The sequence below is a fragment of the Macaca fascicularis genome, chromosome 1 (assembly GCF_037993035.2).
Source record: "Macaca fascicularis isolate 582-1 chromosome 1, T2T-MFA8v1.1".
NCBI classification, from domain to species: domain Eukaryota; kingdom Metazoa; phylum Chordata; class Mammalia; order Primates; family Cercopithecidae; genus Macaca; species Macaca fascicularis.
The window spans coordinates 55,748,789-55,769,097 of record NC_088375.1 but is presented as its reverse complement, the minus strand read 5'-3'; the positions used below and the strand labels follow the sequence as shown (position 1 = coordinate 55,769,097).

Here is a 20,309-nt window from a genome sequence, read left to right as displayed (position 1 = left end):
AAAGCTTAAGCCCTTGGCAGTGACCCTGCCACCCCCAGCAGTGGAGTCACCATGCATTTTCACTTGCCCTGAGAACAGACTCACCTGCCTGCAGCCACTGCTGCTATGGGCTTCTACTGCTAGATCCAAAACATGAGGGAAGTGCATGCTTTCCAGCCACCTGCCTACAACTGGTGCCACTGAAAGCAACCCCATCTGCCCAGCAGCAGGACCCCAGCACAGGCACTGCTGCCCCTGTCCAAGCATTCTGCCAGGGACCTGAGGATTAACCTTCCCCTGCCTACCATAGCCAGTACCTGCACACACCACTGGGGTTCCTGAGGACAGGCTCATGCAACCTGGCTCCAACCCTCCAGTGCCTAAGCATGCTGTTCAGGGGTCTGGCGATTGTCCAGCCTGGTGCATCATCATTGGCACCTAAGCACTACTTCTACGGCCTGAGGTTGGGCCCACCCATCCTGCCACTACCACCATAACAGACACCCACCTGCACATACACTCTGCAGGCCTGGGAACTAGCCTACCTTGCTCATCATAACCAGTACCAACACCAGTTCAGACCACTTCAGAACCAAAGGCTTGTTCTACCACTGCTACTTCCACTGCTCACAGCATACAGGCTGCCCAGGGGACCAAGAACCCAGCCACTGGTGCTGCCCACCATTGTCACTACTGACACCCAAGCAAGTTGCCTGGAAACCCAAGAATCAACCCAGTTGGACCCATTAACGCTGCTGCCAACATACACCACCCTAAGGCCCAGCTACTGGCATGTCCAGCTCACCACTGTCACCACTAGAGCCCAAGGACTGGCTCATCTGACATCCCAGTCTCCAGAAAAATTTTACCACAGTTGCCACTAGCAACCACACCCTAAGACACTGAGGAAATCAAAGGTACCACTGATGCTGTTTACAGCCAAAGAAATCATACAGAGACTACCCTACTGCATGCACCTAGAATCAAAGCCAAAGTGCTCTACCCAACTAACACTATAGATACATGTTTAGGAAAAAGACTTCCCCTATGAAAGAAAATTCAAAAAATTGGAAGAAGCTACTGTTATACCAAATGTATAGATATCAACATAAGGACACAGAAACATGAAAAAAACAAGGAAATATTATACCTCCAAAGAAACATAATAATCTCCAGCAACAGATCCCAGTGAAAAACACATTTATGAATTTCTGGAAAAATGATATTATAGAAGTTTGGTGAGATATAAGAGAATACAGAAAAAAAATACAAAAAATTAGAAGAACAATTCAGGCTCTTTCTCTTTCTCCTGCTCCACCCACATAAGACGTGCCTGCTTCCCCTTTGCCTTCCACCATGATTGTAAGTTTCCTGAGGCCTCTCCAGAAGCAGATGCCTGTATAGCCCACAGAACTAGACAGGGTCGTATCATATTGCCCAGGCTCATCTCAAACTCCTGAATTCAAGCAATCCTCCCACCTCAGCCTCCCAAGTAGGTGGGATTACAGGTGTGCACCACTAGGCCCAGGATTCATGAGACTTGTAACCCAAGATCCAGCAGAACAAACATTAACTTAATAGGACTTAATGAAATGAATAAAGAAAATTTTATTGCAGTTGTTTGGAAAAGCATTGTTGTTGTTTTAATGTCTTATTTTCTTAGTGTAGCATCTGGACACATGCAGGAACTGGAGGAGGTTGCCACCCTCAACCAAAGGGCCCTGTGCAAGGCCCAGTGCTGTAATGGCTTCAGGTCTGATGCAGTGCAGTCCCAGTAGTGGGTGTCTAAGGGGTGTTTCCATCACGATAACACTGAAAAGGAATTCAGAATTTAATCAGGTAAATTTAATAGAGATTGAAATAATTCTAAAAATCAAGCAGACATTCTAGAGTTGAAAATGTAATTGACATGCTGAAGAATGCATCAGAGTATCTTAACATTAGAACTGATCAAGTAGAAGAATGCGTTAGTGAGCTTGAAGATAGGCTACTAGAAAAAAAAGTCAGAGGAAACAAAAGGAAACAGAATAAAAAACAATGAAGCTAACCTATAGGATCTTGAAAATAGCCTCAAAGGGGCAAATCTGAGTTCGAGTTACTGGCCTTAAAGAGGAGGTAGAGAAAGAGATGGGGTAGAAAGTCTATTTGAAGGGATAATATCAAAAAACTTCCCAAACCTAGAGAAAAATATTAACAGTTAACTCCAAGAAGATTATAGAACACCAAGCAGATGTAACCTAAAGAAGACTATCTCAAGGCATCTAACAGTCAAACTTCCAGAAGTCAAGGATAAAGAAAGGATCCTAAAGAACAAGAGAAAAGAAAGAAATAACATACAATGCAGCTTCAATATGCCTGGAAGCAGACTTTTCCGTGGAAACCTTACAGGCCAGAGGAGAGTGCTATGAAATATTTAAAACCCTAAAGGAAAACAAACAAACAAACAACAATAACAAAAAACTTGTATCCTAGAATAGTATATCTGATGAAAATATCTTTTAAGCCTGAAGGACAAATAAAGACCTTCCCAAATAAATAAAAGCTGAGGGATTTCATCAACACCAAACCTGTCCTATCAAAAAATGCTAAACCAGGAGGTTCCAAGATGGCTGAATAGGAACAGCTCCATTCTACAGCTCCCAGCGTGAGCGATGCAGAAGACAGGTGATTTCTGCATTTCCAACTGAGGTACCGGGTTCATCTCACTGGGGCTTGTCGGACAGTTGTCATAGCCCACAGAGCAGGGTGGGGCATCACCTCACCTGGGAAGTGCAAGGGGTTGGGAAATTCCCTTTCCAAGCCAAGGGAAGCCATGATAGAGGGTACCTGGAAAATCGGGACACTCCCACCCTAATACTGTGCTTTTCCAATGGTCTTAGCAATTGGCACACCAGGAGATTATATCCTGCGCCTGGGTCGGAGGGCCCCACACCCACGCAGCCTCACTCACTGCTAGCACAGCAGTCTGAGATCTAACTGCAAGGTGGCAGCAAGGCTGCGGGAGGGGCGTCCACCATTGCTGAGGCTTGAGTAGGTAAATAAAGCCACCAGAAAGCTTGAACTGGGTGCAGCCCAACACAGCTCAAGGAGGCCTGCCTGCCTCTGTAGACTCCACCTCTGGGGGCAGGGCATAGCTGAACAAAAGGTAGCAGAAACTTCTGCAGACTTAAACGTCCCTGTCTGACAGCTTTGAAGAGAGTAGTGATTCTCCCAGCACAGAGTTTGAAACCTGAGAACTGACAGATTGCCTCCTCAAGTGGGTTCCTGACTCCCGAGTAGCCTAACTGGGAGACACCTCCCAGTAGGGGCCGACTGACAGCTCATACAGCTGGGTGCCCCTCTGAGATGAAGCTTCCCAGAGGAAGGATCAGGCAGCAACATTTGCTGTCCTGCAATATTTGCTGTTCCGCAGCCTCCACTGGTGATACCCAGGCAAACAGGGTCTGGAGTGGACCTCCAGCAAACTGCAACAGACCTGCAGCTGAGAGTCCTGACTGTTAGAAGGAAAACTAACAAACAGAAAGGACATTAACACAAAAACGTCATCTGTACGTCACCATCATCAAAGACCAAAGGTAGATAAAACCACAAAGATGGGGAGAAACCAGAGCAGAAAAACTGAAAATTCTAAAAATCAGAGTGACTCTTCTCCTCCAAAGGAATGCAGCTTCTCGCCAGCAATGGAACAAAGCTGGACAGAGAATGATTTTAGCAAGTTGAGAGAAGAAGGCTTCAGATGATCAGTAATAACAAACCTCCGAGCTAAAGGAGAATGTTCGAACCCATTGCAAAGAAGCTAAAAACCTTGAAAAAAGATTAGTTGAATGGCTAACTAGAATAAACAGTATAGAGAAGACCTTAAATGACCTGTTGGAGCTGAAAACCACGGCATGAGAACTATGTGATACATGCACAAGTTTCAGTAGCAAATTCGATCAACTGGAAGAAAGGGTATCAGTGATTGAAGATCAAATGAATGAAATGAAGTGAGAAAAGAAGTTTAGAGAACAAAGAGTAAAACGAAATGAACAAAACCTGCAAGAAATGTGGGACTATGTAAAAAGACCAAATCTATGTCTGATTGGTATACCTGAAAGTGATGGGGTGAATGGAACCAAGTTGGAAAACACTCTTCAGGATATTATCCAGGAGAACTTCCCCAACCTAGCAAGACAGGCCAACATTGAAATTCAGAAAATACAGAGAACGCCACAGAGATACTGCTCAAGAAGAGCAACTCCAAGACACATAATTGTCAGATTCACCAAAGGTGAAATGAAGGAAAAAATGTTAAGGGTTGCCAGAGAGAAAGGTCAGGTTACTCACAAAGGAAGACCATCAGACTAACAGTGGATCTCTCAGCAGAAACTCTACAAGCAAGAAGAGAGTGGGGGCCAATATTCAACATTCTTCAAGAAAAGAATTTTCAACGTAAAATTTCATATCCAGCCAAACTAAGCTTCATAACTGAAGGAGAAATAAAATCCTTTACAGACAAACAAATGCTGAGAGCTTTTGTCACCACGAGGCCTGCCTTACAAGAGCTCTTGAAGGAAGCACTAAACACAGAAAGGAACAACCAGTACCAGGCACTACAAAAACATGCCAAACTGTAAAGACCATCAATGCTAGAAAGAAACTGCATCAACTAACGAGCAAAATAACCAGCTAACATCATAATGACAGGATCAAATTCACACATAACAATATTAACCTTAAATGTAAATGGATTAAGTGCTCCAATTAAAAGACACAGACTGGCAAATTGGATAAAGAGTCAAGACCCATCAGTGTGCTGTATTCAGGAGACCCGTTTCATGTGCAGAGACACACATAGACTCAAAATAAAGTGATGGAGAAAGATCTACCAAGCAAATGGAAAAAAAAAAAAAAAAAAAAAAAAAAGCAGGGGTTGCAACCCTAGTCTCTGATAAAACAACTTTAAACTAACAAAGATTGAAAGAGACAAAGAAGGCCGTTACATAATGGTAAAGGAATCAATTCAACAAGAAGTGCTACCTATCATAAATATAATATGCACCCAATACAGGCGCACCCAGATTCATAAAGAAAGCCCTTAGAGACCTACAAAGAGACTCCCACACAATCATAATTGGAGATTTTAACACCACACTGTCAAAATTAGACAGATCAAGGACACAGATAGTTAACAAGGATATCCAGGAATTGAACTCAGCTCTGCATCAAGCAGACCTAATAGACATCCACAGAACTCTCCACCCCAAATCAACAGAATATACATTCTTCTCAGCACCATATCACACTTATTCCAAAATTGACCATGTAGTTGGAAGTAAAGCACTCCTCAGCAAATGTGAAAGAACAGAAATTATAACAGTCTCTCAGACCACAGTGCAATCAAACTAGAACTTAGGATTAAGAAACTCACTCAAAACCGCTCAACTACATGGAAACTGAACAACCTGCTCCTGAATGACCACTGGGTACATAACGAAATGAAGGCAGAAATAAAGATGTCCTTTGAAACCAATGAGAACAAAGATACAACATATAAGAATCTCTGGAACACATCTAAAGCAGTGTGTAGAGGAAAATTTATAGCACTAAATGCCCACAAGAGAAAGCAGGAAAGATATAAAATTGACACCCTAACATCACAATTAAAAGAAACTACAGAAGCAAGAGCAAACACATTCAAAAGCTAGCAGAAGGCAAGAAATAACTAAGATCAGAGTAGAACTGAAGGAGATAGAGACACAAAAAACTCTTCAAAAAATCAATGAATCCAGGACCTGGTTTTTTGAAAAGATCAACAAAATTGATAGACTGCTAGCAAGACTAATAAAGAAGAAAAGAGAGAAGAATCAAATAGACACAATAAAAAATGATAAAGGGGATATCACCACCGACCCCACAGAAATACAAACTACTACCAGAGAATACTATAAACACCTCTACGCAAATAAAGTAGAAAACCTAGAAGAAATGGCTAAATTCCTGGAAACGTACACCCTCCGAAGACTAAACCAGGAGGAAGTTGAATCCCTGAATAGACCAATAACAGGCTCTGAAATTGGGGCAATAATTAATAGCCTACCAACCAAAAAAAGTCCAGTACCAGATGGATTCATAGCCAAATTCTACCAGAGGTACAAGGAAGAGCTGGTACCATTCCTTCTGAAACTATTCCAATCAATAGAAAAAGAGAGAATCCTCCCTAACTCCTTTTATGAGGCCAACATCACCCTGATACCAAAGCCTGGCAGAGACACAACAAAAAAGTAGAATTTTAGACCAATATCCCTGATGAACATTGATGCAAAACTCCTCAGTAAAATACTGGCAAACCAAATCCAGCAGCACATCAAAAAGCTTATCCATCATGATCGAGTTGACTTCATCCCTGGGATGCAAGGCTGGTTCAACATATGCAAATCAATAAATGTAATTCATCATATAAACAGAACCAAAAACAAAAACCACGTGATTATCTCAATAGATGCAGAAAAGGCCTTGACAAAATTCAATAGCCCTTCATGCTAAAAACTCTCAATGAACTAGGTATTGATGGGACATATCTAAAATAATAAGAGCTATTTATGACAAACCCACAGCCAATATCATACTGAATGGGCAAAAACTGGAAGCATTCCCTTTGAAAACTGGCACAAGACAGGGATGCCCTCTCTCACCACTCCTATTCAACATAGTGTTGGAAGTTCTGGCCAGGGCAATCAGGCAAGAGAAAGAAATAAAGGTTATTCAATTAGGAAAAGAGGAAGTCAAATTGTCCCTGTTTGCAGATGACATGATTGTATAATTAGAAAACCCCATTGTCTCAGCCCCAAATCTCCTTAAGCTAATAAGCAACTTCAGCAAAGTCTCAGAATAGAAAATCAATGTGCAAAAATAACAAGCATTCCTATACACCATTAACAGACAAACAGAGCCAAATCTTGAGTGAACTCCCATTTACAATTGCTGCATAGGGAATAAAATACCTAGGAATCCAACTTACAAGGGATGCGAAAGACCTCTTTAAAGAGAACTGCAAACCACTGCTCAATGAAGTAAAAGAGAACACAAACAAATGGAAGAGCTTTCCATCCTCATGGATGGGAAGAATCAATATCGTGAAAATGGCCATACTGCCCAAGGTAATTTATAGATTCAATGCCATCCTCATTAAGCTACCAATGACTTTCTTCACAGAATTGGAAAAAAACTACTTTAAAGTTCATATGGAACCAAAAAAGAGCCCACATTGCCAAGAAAATCCTAAGCCAGAAGATCAAAGCTGGAGACATCACACTATCTGACTTCAAACTATATTACAAGGGTACAGTAACCAAAACATCATGGTACTGGTACCAAAACAGAGATATAGACAAATGGAACAGAACAGAGCCCTCAGAAATAATACCACACATCTACAGCCATCTGATGATCTTTGACAAACCTGACAAAAACAAGAAATGGGGTAAGGATTCCCTATGTAATAAATGGTGCTGGGAAAACTGGCTAGTCATAAGCAGAAAGCTGAAACTGGATCCCTTCCTTACACCTTTATACAAAAATTAATTCACGATGGATGAAAGACTTACCTGTTAGACCTAAAACCATAAAAACCCTAGAAGAAAACCTAGACAATACCATTCAAGACATAGGCATGGGCAAGGACCTCATGACTAAAACATCAAAATCAATGGCAACAAAAGCCAAAATAGACAAATGGGATCTAATTAAACTAAAGAGCTTCTGCACAGCAAAAGAAACTACCATCAGAGTGAACAGGCAACCTATGGAATGAGAGAAAATTTTTACAATCTACCCATCTGACAAAGGGCTAATATCCAGAATCTACAAAGAACTTAAACAAATTTACAAGAAAAAAATTAAACAACCCCATCAAAAAGTGGGCAAAGGATATGAACAGACACTTCTCAAAAGAAGACATTTATGCAGCCAACAGAAACATGAAAAAATGTTCATTATCACTGGCCATTAGAGAAATGCAAATCAAAACCACAATGAGATACCATCTCACACCAGTTAGAATGGTGATCATTAAAAAGTCAGAAAACAACAGATGCTGGAGAGGATGTAGAGAAGTAGGAACACTTTTACACTGTTGGTGGGACTGCAAACTACTTCAACCATTGTGGAAGACTGTGGTGATTCCTCAAGGATCTAAAACTAGAAATACCATTTGACCCAGCCATCCCATTACTGGGGATATACCCAAAGGATTATAAATCATGCTACTATAAAGACATGCACATGTATGTTTATTACGGCACTATTCACAATAGCAAAGACTTGGAACCAACCCAAATGTCCATCAATGATAGACTGGATAATGAAAATGTGGCACATATACACCCTGGATTACTACGCAGTCATAAAAAAGATGAGTTTATGTCCTTTGTAGGGACATGGATGAAGCTGGAAACCATCATTCTGAGTGAACTATCACAAGGACAGAAAACCAAACACTGCATGTTCTCACTCATAGGTGGGAATTGAACAATGAGAACACTTGGACACAGGAAGGGGAACATCATACACCGGGGCCTGTTGTGGGGTGGGGCGAGGGGGGAGGGATAGCATTAGGGGATATACCTAATGTAAATGACGAGTTAATGGGTGCAGCATACCAACATGGCACATGTATACATATGTAACAAACCTGCACATTGTGCTCATGTACCCTAGAACATAAAGTATAATCTAAAAAATATAAAAGAGCTTCAGCAAAACGTGTTTAGGAAACAAGGGAAAGTGGTAGAAGGTGAGGTTACAGGATTCAGATAATGTAGGCATCTCGTAGGGCAGCAGGTGGTAAACTTTTCTATAAAACACCAGGCAGTATTGGTAATTACTTTAGGCTTTGCCTCCATATGGCCTCAGCCATAGCTGCTCACTCTGCTGCTGTAGTGTGAAAGAAAATACATAAATGAATGAGCATCGCTGTTCCAGTAAAATTTTATTCATGGACACTGAAATGAGAATAGCATATTATTTTAAAGAGTCAATAATTTTTTTTATTTTTAAAAAATAATTTAAAATGTTAGCTTAAATTTTAAATGCGAACAAGCTGTGGGCTGGATTTGGCCTGAAGGTTACAGTTTATTGACCCCTGTCCTTGCATATAATAATGACTTTTGATTTCTGTTCTAAGAGTGATGAGAAGCTTTAGGGGGATTTTCAACAAGGGAGTGACATAATCTGAAAATAAGAGGTCTTGTTAGGACACATTTGCCAAACCCCAGGCAAGAGATAATGGTGGCTAGGGTGGTGGTGGTAGAGGTGGTAAGGGTAGTGGACGGTCACCAGATTCAGGATATATTTTGAAGATAGGGCCTATAAAATTTGCTGATGAACTGGGTATGGGAAGGGCGATAATGAGAAGAACACAGAGTGACTCTGAAGCTTCAGGATTACATAATTGGATGAATGGTGGTACCATTTACTGACTGTGGAAGAGATGGGTTTGTGTTCCACATTTGACTCGGCATATGTCAAGGTTTTTCTAAAATTAAGCTTACGTTATCTATTCTTAGTTCATTTCAATTAAGGAACTCCAATCTCATGTAAAATATAAATACATACTGTGATATGCATAAACTTATCCAAGTTCATTTTTAACCTTTGATCCCTCTTCTAGCTTTTGTTAAGTATGAACCCCCTCATGCTTGGAGTAAGACCCCCTCTGTCCTCCATAGCTCCATCTAGAAGAGCTGAAAATTCACTCTTCCCTACCCACAAGCCTAACTCTTTCACCATCACCATCACCGCAGTCATGCCTACCAGGACTGATGTCATGCCCTTTATCTGTGAAATACCCTCATAAATTGTCATAATCAGCGCACTTGTCCAGGTCAATGCTAAACTGGCCATGACTCTGCAATAATCGACGTAAACCAAGACTACCAAGGGAAAATGGGATGTATCGACTCCCTATTTGCCTGGCGTATGCCAGTTACCACAGAAACTTTAGGCACCCCTCACCTCCCAAACTTCAGTCTTCACGAAGCTGTCTACGTTCTCTATTATGCTACCATCTCCCACCCATATCCAACCCCTAAAACCCATTCATTATGCCCTCTGGATTGAGCATTCCATCATCAGCAAAATCTCCTCTATTTTATGTCTCTTTTCTGATTGTTTTCTTCATTTTCTTACATTTCTTTAAGGATACAGCTTCCCCTGCAGCCTTCTCAAGTGGTGGCTGTTTTTAGTTCCATAGTCCATATGCCACTGGGCCAGGAGATGAGTTAAGAGTTTTCCTTGTTGCTCATTGTTACTTCTAGAAACTTCTCCCTCCATCTTTCAGAAAAAATACTCCTGCTTTGAATCTCATATCACCGGACTGCCATCCATTCCTACCCCCTACCAGTCTGCTAGAGTCTGGTCAGGCTGTCTCATTTCTTGAAGATTTTAACTCTGGATTTGCTGTAACACTCTCTAACACTACTCTTCCCTTGATTTTTGGTGATTTCAATACACATAGATCAGTTTCTTGAGCTCTTCTCCTCCCCTGATTTTATGTTCTACTTTCCCTCAACCACTCATCCCATAGTTATGCCCTAGACCTTGTTTCTACCAAAGACTGAAATGCTTTCATCATCTCAATTTTAGAGAGTGTTGTAACTTTCTAATTACTACAGTTTTTCTTTCTAGCTCCTCCTTTTTATCAGTTAGGTATTTTTTTATAGTCTTACAACCCCAAAATTTAGCAGCTTGAGGTAACAGTCCTTTATTATTTATCATGAGTCTACGAGTTGGTTGGACAATTCTGCTAAGTTGGGCTGCTGAGCGGGTCTGGGCTTAGCTAATCTCACATTGTCTTGTGCATATGTGGTCAGCTGGTATGTAGGCTGTGGGATAGCATAGCTGGCTTCAGTTAGGATGATTTGGTTCTGCTTCACGTGATCTCCTTGCTCCCAGGCTTGGTTCTCAGTTCTCACAGCAGAGCCAAATGCCCAAGGGAGTAAGTAGAAGTGCTTAAGGCCTTATGCTCTATTCCATCAGCGAAGGAAAGTCACAAGACCAGCCTAGATATAAGAGAATTAAACAAGGACTTCACCTCTTGATGGGAGGAGAGGCGTGTGTCTAAGGAGGAATTGATAATAGGGCCACCTTTTTCTTTTTTTTTTTTTTTTTTGCAATCAGTCTATCACATCCCTCTGTAAACCTGATTTTACATACTTTCACAGCACCAGGCCTATGACCTATCACTCTCAACTTTCCCATGTGACCACACTCTCACATGTCTTAAATTCCCTCCTACCTAGCTTAAATTCAATGATCAATCATTATCAACATATCCTCACATTCATCCTCAACTCCATGCCATTCTTTTACGTTATAAAACTGGCTTGTCTAAATCACAGCTCTGGTTCAATGTACCTGTCTGTCAACTCCACACCTGTGTTCCTGTTGCTGGAAGTAGCCACAGAACAACCACACAACCACATTGGCTTCTCTGACTTCAGATTCAAGGCCAAGAACCTCATTATGTCCATAATGCTGCTGACATTTACTCTCCACTTCCCCAGCACATTACTCTCATATCTCCCAGAGAATTATGTCATACCTTCTCTCTTCTCAAACCTGCAACACTGGCCCTGCTGTGCTCACTCTTAGTTGGTAACCTGCTTCATATTTCAGAGAGACAATGTAAGCACTGAGAAGAGAACTCTTGCACACTCCCACACCTTGTCTGCCACCTCTCACCATCTGTCTCCTTATATTAGAAGAGATAGACTGCCCTCCTCCTGGAGAGGCCAAACCCACCCACTTCTGCACTAGATTCCATTCTCTTTTATCTTTCCTACATCATGTGTTTTCCTTCTATACTCAATCATTCCTTTTAGCAATAAATATCTAAAAAAAAAAAACTTCAAAGAACCTCACTTCCCACTCCAATGACCCCACTGTGTCTTCTCTCCTCTTTATAGCAAATTCTCGAAAGTCTTGTCTGGTTTCTCCATCTCTCCAGTTCCTGTCCTCTCCTCTATTTCTCTTTACAATTACTGACTCCATTCAGGCTCTCATCTTTCTTCACCTATAAGGAGCATTTGTCATAATTATCATTTCCTTTTTCAAACCTTTTTTACACTTCTCTGCCGGGACACCACTTTCTCCTTTTTCTTTCTATTACATCTGTGGCCTCCTTTCAGCCTCATTTGCTAGTTGCTTCTTCCCTCAACCTTTCAGACATGGGATGCCCCCAGGGCTCAGTCTTTGCAACAGTTTTCTTCACTGTCTACCCTCACCAACTTGGGAATGTAGTTAGTCTCCTAGTCTTTAATACTACACACATGCTGATGATTCCAAAATTTATGTCTTCAGCCTGATTTTCTCCCTGAAACATCCTCCAATAAATCAATGAACTTCTCAAATTTAATATGTGCAAAGCCGAGCTCCTGATCCCTCCCAAACCAGCTCTCCCACAGCCTTGCTCATCTTGGTTAATGGCTATTCTATCCTTAAATTTTCTCAGGCGAAGAATTGTGAAGTCATCCTTGACCTTTTGTTGACTCATACCCCACATATGATCCATCAGCAAATCCTTTGGGTTCTACCTTTAAAATATATCTGGAATCGAACCCTTTCTCACCAGTCTAATCCAAGCTACCATCAACTCTTGCCTGGCTTATTGTTAAAACCGTCTAACCAACCTTCCTGCTCCTGTCTTTGCCCCCTACAGACTAGCCTTAACTCAGCAGCCAAAATAATAATTCTGTTAAAACATAAATCGTATATCATGTCATTTCTTTATTCAAACTGTCTTGTGTATCTCTGTCTCATTTGAAGCACAAGGCCAAGTTCTTAAAATGATCTGCAGGACCGTTGATGATCTCCTCACCATTCCCTCTCCATCTCACCTCTTTATACTCTTCTTTCTTATTCTTCCCTGTCCACGTTGACCTTCTTGCTATTCCTCAAATACATCAAGCATATCTTCATTGTGGTAGGCTGCAAAATGGCCTTCAAAAGATATCCATGTCCTAATCCCTGGAATCTGTGAATGTCATTTTATATGGCAAAGTCATTGTATATGTGATTGAATTAATAATCTTGAGGTGAAAATTTTATACTGATTGCTTGGGTGGACCTTAATGCAATCACATATATTCTTCGAAGAGGGAGAAAGAGAAAGATCACACACACACACACACACACACACACACAGAGTGAAGATGGGGCAGAGAGAGATTTGAAGATGCTAGACTTGAAGATGAGAGTGATGTGACCATAAACCAAGGAAAGCCAGTAGCCACCAGAGAAATGAATTCTCCCCCAGAGACTTCAGAAGAAGCATAGCCCTGCCAGTGATACTGCCAGTGATCTCAGCTCAATGGTACTGGTTTTGGAAATCTGCCCTCCATAACTGTGAGAGAATCAATTTCTGTTGTTTTTAGCTAATTTTACGGTGGAAACAGGAAACTAACACACTCATCTCTTACTATTCCCTCTGTGAGGAATTTCTTCCCACCAGATATCAGTATTGCTACCTCCCCTACTTCATTCAAGTCTTTGAACAAATGTAATTTCGGAGAGGCATTCTCTAGCTACTCTATTTAAAATCCATAGTGTATACTCGCACTTATACACACATTCTGGCACTCACCTTCTCCCTTAACTTTTTACATATTATTATTTCCTAAATATTCTATGTATTTATTTACTCTTCTGTTTCCCTATACTGAAATATAAAGCCTATGAGAACAGGGATATTTTTCACTTGTGTTCACTTTATATAACTAACACATAGATGACATCTGAAAGACGACTGCTCAGTAACTATTGAACAAACTTGGTTAACCAGTTATTTCACACAAACTGAGGTGAAGAACAAGTGTTCCACAGTGGTTATCATCATATTCTGACTTTGAAATTTCAATTATTATCCATTTTGACAACACACATACATCTTAACTCACAAATCTCTTGGTTTAAGACACCAAGGTCAGAAGAAGGTCAGAAGAAGATATAAGACCTATTAAGCAGACAGCACAGTATAGTTCAGGGAGTGGTTCCCAAACTATACGATCATCACAGTCCCCTGAAGAGTTCACAAAAGATATCCTGGGCTTCTCTGTCAACCTTCAGAATCACCACTTGCAGGGGCAATGCCTGAGAGTCAGAATTTTTTAGAAGAGCCCTAAGGAATGCTGATGATCAGTTGGATTTGGGAACCACTGGTTTTTCTTTGCTCATATACTTAAAAACTTCAGAAGGAATGTTATATTTTTGTTTGTGATCAAATGGAAGTGCTTTTCAGCATTGTGCATTATACATTAATTATTTTTCTATTACCTAAAACAATCACAGCTGTTGTTTTGCCACACATATCACTGGATGAGTTCATTTTGTATGTTGTCAGACCTTATGCTATCCATTGAAATGTTATGACATTTAACATCACCAAAGGGGAAGATTCTATTTTATTGCACAAAATACATCTCCAGTTTTCTCTCTAGCTTTCCCTAAATTACATAGGTACCTAACATTGGACATTACATTTAGGGTGAGCTCCATTTTCTTTGATAAAGAGGAATTTTGTTCTAAGCAATGGTTGAGTTTTATGATTTACTTTCATTATTTTGTTTTATTTTATTTTTATTTTTTGAGACAAGGTCTCTCTCTGTCACCAAGGCTGGAGTGCAGTCCCACAAACTTGGCTCACTACAATCTCCTCCTGTGCTCAAAAGATCCTCTACCTCAGCCTCCTGAGTAATTGGGACTACAGGCGCATGTACCACCATGACTGGCTAATTTTGGTATCTTTTGTAGAGATGGTGTCTCACTATGTTGCCCAGGCTGATCTTGAACTCCTGGGCCCAAGAAATCCACATGCCTCAGCCTCTCAAAGGGCTGGGATTACAGGTGTGAGCCACCACACTTGTCCTCGTTATTTTAAAAGAATAAAAACAAGCTCAAAATTATCAAATGACCGGTTCTACATAAACAAATTCTGACTGTGCCTCCAAGTATCAGCCCAACTTTTTGCCCTAACCTCACCCCTCTAATCAATAGAGAGAGTTTAGTTACAGTTCTTTCCTTACAGCCTCCAAGTCATTCTTTTAATGGAGGATGGACAAGGCTAACCCCTGAACAAATGGAGAAAACTGGCTTCTGCATGGCAGTAAGTATTCACCTTGCCATATGACAGTGATGAATTCTCCAGTGCCTAATTCTAGTGCTAAGATACATATGTAGGCACACGCATATTCTTTATATCTCCAAATTAGAGCTACATCCTCTTTTGAAGTCAATACTTATTAAATGACAAAGTTACCAATAAATTGATACAAAACGATTCTTCCTTTATCCTCTCCGTCTTGGAAGCTTTTGTCTGTAGAATTCATAGGAAGTACTGACCTTAGGAATAAAACAGATTTTAAAATATACTGTAACAAAAACAACTACCATTCATTAAGAGCTTGTTATGTACCAAGCACTACGGCTCATGTTTTAATACATTATCTCATTTAATCGTAGGCAATGAGGTAGGTATTATTGCTATTATCTTCATTTTACTGTGGAAAAAACTAAGGCATAGACAGATTAAATCGCTTGCCTAAACTTACACAACCTGTAAATGATTGATCCAAGATTCTACTCCGGGCCTGTTTGGCTCCAGGGCTATCAATTAAACCAATCACTTGGCGAAATTTTCTTGCTATGATGTAAATTTAATCAAGGACTTTGTTGGTTTCAAAATATTTCTCTTAAAAAGATAAATTGGACTGAAAATTGAAAAGAAGACTAATTCTTTATTCAACTTAGGTTCCACTTCAAGAGAAATGCCAAGTGTCTGGGAACTCAGAGGAGGAAAGGGGGCTTTAAAGAAAAAACAGACCACAGCTATAAAGAGTCAGATGGCCAACATCTGGACAGCTTGTAGTCGAGCTGAATATGCTGCTGTGTGAATTACAAAGGTATGACAAATTTTTTACTCTGTTCTAATTTGGCTCAGCCTGCCTGCCTTCAGCTTTTTTGGCACAGCTTCCCACATTTGAACTAAAATGCCCTTTCATGAAGCGGTGTATTGCTGAGGATTATCATGCAGACTTTCTGTTTTGTTTTCCACCTCACTTTGTTTATGTGCTGCAGGGGAGGGATCTCATAATGTTTGCTGGCTCTTTACATCATATTCTCTACTCTGCATGGAATGCCACTTTGTATAAAACTTTGCAGTTACACAGGGATTTGTTATTTGAGTCTGCTTCTCTAGGACACCATCAGGAGTCCTCTCTTAGTCCACCTCTTTGGAGACTTCATGGCCTGAGGGACTTCATGAGGTTTTGGATCCATGTTGCCTTCTCAGCAGTAACTCTCCTTACACTCAAACACATCGGGACAGATTTCCATTGGCAATTTAAGGTTTGACAGCAGATTTTTAAATCGTAATCAAACTTTATTATTTTTGCTTTCAATTCCTACTTAAGTAATAATTCATGCCATAATATGACATGAAGTACAACTACAACAACAACAATGATACTGAGTCATATAGTAAGGGCCAGACAATGCACTGAGCACTTTAAATGCATTAAAGCATGTAGTGGATGCTACTATGAGACAATCCTATACACAAGGTAGCTCGTCCTAGTTGCATTTTACAGATGTGAAAAAATGAAGTACAGAGAGGTAAACTAACTCACTCAGGGTTGCATAGCTAAGAAATCGCATAGAGAGAATTAAAATCCAGATCTGTCTTACTTGAAGGTCATCATTTTTTAGCCACTATACTATATAGATCATTAAAGAGATCAATTTGAACTATGTCGGACCAGTACTAAATTCTTGAGAATTTAGATAAATGTACTAAGGAGAAACAAGACAAAAGCTAATAAATAGTGCACACCTCCCTATATGTATAAAAAATAATATTGAGGAAAGCAACACACTAAGAGACAAGAGACACAGGTTTAATCTCAACAGTACCATACAAAGTTTCCACTTAAGGTGAATTGGGGAAATTTCTTTAGTTCTCATAGGCTTGGGACTCGTTAAATAATCTTCAATTCTCCTCTAAACTTAAAATTATGGCTAACAGTATAACTACTATGATAGCATTGGGTTAACAAAGAAGATGTCACCTAAAATTTACTGTATGTGAACAATACATTAGACTCTTCTCAGATATCTGTTAGATTCTCCATTTCTTAAATTTACTTATAACACCATTTCCATGTTTGTCCTTAGAACTCTCTTCTGAACAGCATATTCTGAGTCACTATCCCTGCTCCAAATTACACTGGAAACTTTCTCTTATATGCACTTTGCTTTCAGAGATAATTTGTAACTTCCTTCCCAAAAGGGTACCACTTTTTCTCTCAAGCAACACAACTTTGAAACAAAAAGATATGGCATATATGGTTCCGTCCACTCCAAGTATCTAAATACTCCCTGCAGTCAGGTATCATTATTCATTATTGCTAGTTTTGACTTAACCCATTACTGGGTATTCAGTGACCATACAAGTTGGAGAGGGGGTCTTCTGAGGGCATGACAGTAGGCTGTTCTCATTCTAACCTTGCCATGGCAATCTAGAAGTCTTCAGGGACCTCCAGAATCAGACTATTCCTAAGTTACTTTTCGATAAATAAGTAGAAGAAACCTGGGGAAACGGCAAGAGAAGAGGATGAAAAAGCAAGCTGGAGACTGATCAGGAAAGCATCAGAAAGGATAAATATTTTTTCATGCTGAGAAGAAGGTAAAAGAGAAGCTGACAGAGATGTCTAGTGGCCATAGATAGCAAGTTATTATAAAGGTAATAAAATCCTTCCCTAAAGATGATAGAAAATTGTAAAGAAGGTGAAGAGTCAGAGAGAGGAGTAAAGAAACTACAGGCAGTTCTCAATTCTAAAGCTCTTCCAATATCTTAGCATGAAAACAAATATGCATCATCCAAGCAATGTGGGGAAAAAAGCCTATATCAAATATTTCAGGAGACTTTATTTTTAATGTTAGTATGAAGAAATTGCAATGAGAAAAATAAACCAGTAATATCAACTTTCATGAAGATTTTTATTAAAACATCAAATGACACTAAATCTCTGATACCTATTAAATCTTTCTAAAATCTAAAGAATCCTTCTTGAATGCTATATTCCTAATAAATTATATCTTTATTAGGAATCCTCATCCTCATTTTACCTGCTCATTTTTGGCTTTAAAAATTACATAAATAAGAACTTTATGTAGTAGTTAATGATAATATATTATTAAACAAAGTTAGTCTAGAGTGTCTTCTTGCACTAATTACAGATGCACTAGAAGATTGTATGATGACTAACCTAAAAATGCACCTATAGATGCATTTCTTGTAGTTTTAAGATGATGCTTGTAATGATTTCTATAACAGAACAGGCATCTGTCCCTTAGTCAATCATATAATTTCTTATTATAACCGGAAAAAATTAGATCTAACCTCTAGTATTTAGATTTAGATACCAGTATCTAAAAAACAAAAACTGCTGTAACCAAAAAAGTGCCTAACAATAAAGACACACATGTATCTACTTTTTTTTTTTTTTTTTTTTTTTTGAGACAGAGTTTCACTCTTACTGCCCAGGCTGGGGTGCAATGGTGCAATCTCGGCTCGCTGCAACCTCTGCCTCCTGGGCTCAAGCAGTTCTCCTGCCTCAGCCTCCTGAGTAACTGAGACTACAGGTGCCTGCCACCACACCCAGCAAATTTTTTATTTTTTTTTTATTTATTTATTTTTAGTAGAGATGGGCTTTCACTGTGTTGGCCAGGCTGGTCTCAAACTCCTGACCTCAGTTGACCCACCCATCTTGGCTTCTCAAAATGTTGGAATTACAGGTGCGAGCCACCATGCCTGGCCTCAACTTTTTATAGCTGAAAAAATTGTAGTGTGTAAATAATTACACAAAAAATGTTGTACAAGTATATCCTTACATTCTGTCTCTCTTAATTTACTTATATATATAGCAAGCCATTAAAGGTTTGGTTTTTGTTTAAGATAGTGGAATGCTGGAAATGTATTTTCTTCTTTTTGCTTTTGTGCAGTATGCTAATTTTCTAAAATGAACAAATTTTACCTTTATAATCAGGAAAATGCTATTTTTAAAACATTCTTGAATTATGTTTTACTTGTCACTTCTAAGCTATCTTGATATTTGTTACTTAAATTATATTTTACTTATTTCAATAACTATGTAAATACTGGTAAAGGTGAATGGCATCTACTATCTAAATACTAAATATTTAGAATATCTAAATATCAGGTATAGCTATTAAAAAGAGAAAATGTATTTCTGAATATTAACAGTACAAAACAAAGCAAAGGAAGTGACAATTTGGGGACATCCAAAAACTGTCATAGCCATCTTGATGGGAGTTTACTATTAATAGCTAGGCTGACTAAGGTATCTGTAAATAATGCGGCTTAAGAATAACAGAAAAGGCCGGGCGCGGTGGCTCAAGCCTGTAATCCCAGCACTTTGGGAGGCCGAGACGGGCGGATCACGAGGTCAGGAGATCGAGACCATCCTGGCTGACACGGTGAAACCCCGTCTCTACTAAAAACACAAAAAAAACTTAGCCGGGCGAGGTGGCAGGCGCCTGTAGTCCCAGCTACTCGGGAGGCTGAGGCAGGAGAATGGCGTGAACCCGGGAGGCGGAGCTTGCAGTGAGCTGAGATCCGGCCACTGCACTCCAGCCTGGGCCACAGAGCAAGACTCCGTCTCAAAAAAAAAAAAAAAAAAAAAAAAAAAAAAAGAATAACAGAAAACATGTTATGCTAGAATTTTAAAATTATTTATCCTGTAAAAAAGGACTTAGATAATGTTTAAGGCCTTTTCAACTCTAACATTCTGAGCGTATGAATTTACATTTAGATGTAGTTTTATTTGCAGTATATTAGTCCGTTTTCATGCTGCTGATAAAGACATACTTGAGACTGGGAAGAAAAACAGGTTTAATGGACTTACAGTTCCACATGACTGGGGAGGCCTCACAATCATGGCAGAAGGCAACGAGGAGCAAATCAAGTTTTACATGGATGGTGGCAGGCAAAGAGAGAGCTTGTGCAGAGGAACTCCTTTTTAAAACCATCAGATTTCATGAGACTCATTCACTATCATGAGAACAGCGCAGGAAAGACCCACCCCCATAATTCAGTCACCTCCCACCAGGTTCCTCCCACAACATGTGGAATTGTGGGAGTTATAATTCAAGATGAGATTTGGGTGGGGACCCAGCCAAAGCCTATCATGCAGGCTGAATATTCTGCGAAACAATTATCTTGTAATATCCTTTAAAGAAGGCAAATTTTGGAAATATACAATTGAATCACATTATTC

The 20,309-nt window shown here is 39.8% G+C and overlaps 1 long non-coding RNA gene across 1 annotated transcript in view; it reads right to left on the bottom strand.

Moving 5' to 3' along the window:
* Positions 1-1,563: 1,563 nt before the first annotated feature.
* LOC123574057 (uncharacterized) overlaps positions 1,564-20,309 on the bottom strand; it is an 84,854-nt gene continuing 66,108 nt past the window's right edge. Inside the window, exon 2 of the long non-coding RNA XR_006698911.2 lies at positions 1,564-1,791. This is a non-coding gene — a long non-coding RNA (uncharacterized lncRNA). The remainder of the gene's footprint in view (positions 1,792-20,309) is intronic.